We start from the raw sequence: 5,063 nt of genomic DNA on the forward strand, positions 1-5,063 counted from the left end.
AATTTTTTTTTTTTAATTAAAATGAAACAAACGGGCCAGGGATTTAGCTCAGTGGTTCCACCACCTGCCTCTCAAGCACAAGGACTTGAGTTCAATCCCCAGTGCCAAAAAAAAAAAAACAAAGTCCTTTCCCAGGTCAGGAGATCTTGGTCCCCCCCTAACGTGACCGATACCTAGAGTATAAATCATTGTTCATCCCTTGGCAAAGTATAGTTATTTCATCTTTATATTGAAGCCTTGCCTTCAAGGAAAGTGCCTTCGGCCACAGTTGCAATGTTATCTTCTGCACTTACTTCTTCAAGACCTCTTCAAGGTCTAGCCCTGACAGCCTGTATTTTTCTTTTTGGGGGGTACCAGTGATCAAACTTGGGCCCTTGAAAAATAGGTGGTGGAACCACTGAGCCAAATCCCCAGCTGTAAGAGCCTGTATTTCTAACTTAGCTGTCTATATTTAACATTCAGCAGTGTAAAAGGAGCCAAGGGCAAATGCTGAGGCAGGAGGACTGCTTTTGCTTTGAGTTCTAGGCCAGCCTGGCCTGCCTATCCAGTGAGCTCAAGTCCAGCCAGGACTACATAGCAAGATCCTGTCTCAACTCAAAAATAAACAGCCAATTCCCTCTCTTTCATCCCTTTACCAAACACTGAAGAACTGTGTCCGAGTCCCCTCCAGTGTCAGGCACAGGGTCAGGCTAGTGTTTATTGGGCTGTTACAAACAGGCAAAATGGCCCAGGCCTTGGGGCCATTTAAAGACAGCAAAAAAGTGCCATCCATCTAAAAAGAGTAAATCCCAAATGCTCTTGAACTCCAAGGATCCAGAAGAGACCCCTGCTGGAACACAGCAGGTACCACCTACCTGGTCTCCATCAATACCTCAACATCATCAGGACAAGCCCTGTGGCCACAGGACGCATCTTTGGCACCAAGGGTGGGAGGACAGGGATAAAATTAAGGGGGAAAATGAAGTTCAAGTCCAAATGCTAAAAATAAAACATCATATAGAAACTACAGAACAATGTCTCTTATTGTTATTGTTTAGATCTAAAATGCCCTCAAGTCTTGTGCTCAGAGGTAGAATTTCTGAAAGGTGACAGAATTGTGGTCATGCTATATGTATCAAAGGGTTAGTTTATTAATGAGTGAGTTCTGTTAATGTGCTATTAAAAGATGGGGCCTGGTTGGGGAAGGTAGTCACTGGGGCTGCCTTTGGAGGATGTATCTCTTTGTGGCTCTTCCAGTTCTGCTTCCTGTCTGGCTTGAGTAGCTTTCCTCCTCCAGGCCCTTCCACCATGTCCTTTCTGACTTTCAGCCAGATGACTATGGACAAACCCTCTGAAAATGAGTACCAAATCAAACTGCAAGATGAGGGCTGGGGATTTAGCTCAGTGGTTCCACTGCCTGACTCACAAGCGCAAGGTTCTGAGTTCCATCCCGGTACTAAACAAAAAACAAAAAACAAAAAAACTCCAAGTTGTAAATGTCAGGTATTTTGTCCCAACAATGAGAAAGCTGACTTAATATACTTCAGCAAACTACATCTGCCAAAGTACAAAAAAGATTATGTATAAGGATCAAGTGGGGTTTATCCTAGGAAATGGTTGGTTCAACACAGAAAATCAATGTAACAAATCAAATTAATAAAATAAAGGATAAAACGGCAAGACTATTTCAAGATATGAAGAAAGCACTTGGAAAAGAACTTTAATACCTGAGTTAGGAGAGTTAACTCACAGGTAAAGCCTGGCATGCACAAGACCCAGGGCTCCATTCCCAACACCAGGGGTAGGGGTGTGTGTGGGTGTGTGTGTGTGTGTGTGTGTGTGTCCCAACACCCTTTCATAATTAAAAAAAAAAAAAAACTAGATAGGAGGAAACAGTATTAACCTGATAAAGCGTAAAACCCACATTTAATATACTTAGCAGTGAAAGGCTAAAAACTTTTCCCTTAAAGCAGGAAGACAAGGATGTCTGCTCTCACCAGTGCTATTCAACAGTGTACTTACAGACAATGCTGCCAAGAGAAAGGAACACGGAATCCAGCAGAAAGTAAAGCTGTCTGTCTCTGCAGATACTGAGTGTGTACAATAGCTAAAGAAAACATATGAACTAGAGCTGATAATGAGAAAATAGACTTCACTAAAATGCAAGACTTGTGGAAAAAAAGGGGACAAGTCAACCCACAGAATGAGAAAATGTTTGCAAATCATTTATCTGATAAGGACCTAGTATCTGGAATGTACAAAGAACTCTTCTTCCATTTCAATAAAAGACAAATGGGCAGGCAGATGTAACTCAGTATAGACTGTTGCCTAGCATGAGTGAGGCCCTGGATTCAATCTCGACTATAAATAAAAAAGACAAAAGGAGGGGGTAGTTTAGACAATCTTACAGATACTTGGCATCTATAGACAGATAAGGTCTGAAATCCCTCCCCAGTCTTGCCATTTCTATAAATTAATGCCTGGGCTACAACAGACTGTAACAGCCAAAATTATGATTTATGAAACCTGGCTACATGCTACTACATATGGTGCGATCATACAAATAGGTCAAAATTTTCAGGAAAACCAGGCAGTAATAATCAACCAAGAAACTATACTAGGATGACCTGGTACTCTGAAAGGAAGTGAATCTGAAACCTGACATTTAAAGGTGCTCCCCTCCTGTGGTCTTCAGGGTATCTGCATTTCAGAGAGCATTCCTATAAGCAGCTTTGAAAATATTATTTGTGTATCTAACCAAAATCTTTTGTTACTAGAGATCCAACCCAAGGCCTCACACTTACATACACACCTAGCCCTATTTTAACTTTTTTTTTTTTTTCTTGTACTGAGGATCAAAACCAGGACCTTGCACTTGTGAGACAGGCAGCAGCACAGAGCTAAATCCCCAGCATCTATTTTATTTTTAGAGACAGGGTCTTTTATTCAATTGCTGCAACTTGCAATCCTCCTCCCTTAGTCTCCCAGCGCTGAGATTACAAGCATGTGCCTTTGCATCTGGCTGATTAACCAGTATCTTCATGGGGCACACTGCTGCTCCTCCTACCCCACTTTCTGGCAACAGATCTTTCAATAACAAAACAAAATTTTCATTAAATTCCACATATGGTAGACTCATGCTAGCCTAAAATTTTGTGATCTCTATCCAAATAGTTTATCCCCTCATGACCTTAAAACTTTAGGTCAGACCCCTGTTTAGCTCTGACATCTCATGACCATCTCATGAAGAAAGACCTGTATTAAAGTGTCACTTGTCCTAAAGTTACCTACCTAGTCTACCTCATCCCTCTTCAAAACTGAGAAGAGTTAACTATTTTAGGATTGGGGATTTTAGCTCAGTGGTTCCACCACCTGCCTGGCAAGCTCAAGGTCCCGAGTTCAATCCCTGGTACCAAAAAAAAAAAAGTAAGTATTTCAGATTGCAGACACTGAACTGCCAATTTTCACAATGTCCAGTTTGACTCCCCATGACTGATGCCTAGCAATCTCCAGACCCACAATCACCTCAGATTCCAGAAAAGCACAGCCTCAGACAGCACCCCAAGACCAGATCAGTTCTCTCACAGAACCACCTTGCCCCCCAAGCTATTCTTCTAGAGTTGGAAATCATAACAGATCATGACCAGCCAGATCCTTGGCGCCCCCTTAGCTAACCAAGAGAAGCTGGCCTTGTCTTTTTGAGGAGCCAGTCTGAAACTCATCATAGTGAACTCAAGTAACTTAAGGAGTTTGCCTTACAGTGGACCCTCAAGTTACAACCAGCCTGCCACACAAACAACTTGGGTTACAATCAGAATTTTAACTTACAACTAAAGTCTTGAGTTCTAACCTGAATGCCAGCCACTTGTGCTTCCAGATGGAACCCTTCAAGTTCTGGAAGGAACATTATTACATCCTTTTCTGCGTGGGGTTGAGAAATTCTGGGCCAATGTCTAAGGACACTGAGATCTGCCTGTATACAGAAGGCTGCGTACAGGAGCCCAAGCGTTCAACTGACCAACCTGAATTATAAACAGCACTTGGGAATGAGTTCAGATCCTAAGTACTTTATAAAGTGGTGATTTTCTGTTAGGCCTTGAGTATGGTATTTTAGGGGAACCTCTCCATGTTTTAGGGGACTTCCTCTTGCAGGATGTGCCATCAGTGGCCATTCTCACCCTCGAAAATCCCCCTGCTCTTACAGCACACCTACTCCTTGCAATACAGTAAGAAGCAGAAGAGAAGGGTACATTCTATTCATTGTCAGCAAGGCAGGATGGACAAGTATTCACTTCAATGGATAAATGGATCATAAGGCCTGAAAATCCTTGTGTGTCTGTCCTATTACACCCATTTTAGTTTTTTTGTTGTTTTTTTAAGTACTGGGGATTGAACTTGGATTCTTGCATTTGCGAGGCAGGCACTGGAACCACGGAGCTAAATCCTCGGCCCACACCTGAGATTCTTTCTTCAGTCCTGCAAAGTTGCCAGCAACTTTTGCCATTCTCAACTATAATAACTATCTAATGCTATCAACTAGTTTTGTCACTACATTTCCTATGTCTCAACTTTGGAGTGTGTCCCTCAATACACATTTCTCCCTGCTACACTGAAAAGTAATCAGCTTACTTTCTTTCCTCTTTAGCTTTAACTTGTGCTTTCCTTATAAAAGGGTACACATCTGTACAAATTAAATGACATATAAGAGAATCTTGACTAAGTAAAACTACAATACCACTGTGATAAAAATACCACTCCACAGACTGGATATACCAAAAGTCCCTTGTCATTTTAGATTTCTCAAACAAGCGAATGTTTTTGGTATGCAGGGATAAAAACCTACATGATAGGTAAAGAGCTCTGCCAACTAAACTACACCATCCAGCTCCACATACAAATCTTTAAATACCTAACCAAGTGAATAATGTACAAGGGACCATGAATAAAATATCACAAATTTGTGTAACAATGATATTCAACAACTAAAAAGTTCCCAAGCAGCAGCAATCTGTAACTAGTTGGGGTTTTTTTTTTGGTGTTTTTTTTTTTTTTTTTTTTTTTTTTTTTTTTTTTTTTTTTTTTTT

This window comes from Fukomys damarensis, unplaced genomic scaffold, assembly GCF_012274545.1.
Source record: "Fukomys damarensis isolate Sample0158 unplaced genomic scaffold, DMR_v1.0_HiC HiC_scaffold_7, whole genome shotgun sequence".
Classification (NCBI taxonomy): domain Eukaryota; kingdom Metazoa; phylum Chordata; class Mammalia; order Rodentia; family Bathyergidae; genus Fukomys; species Fukomys damarensis.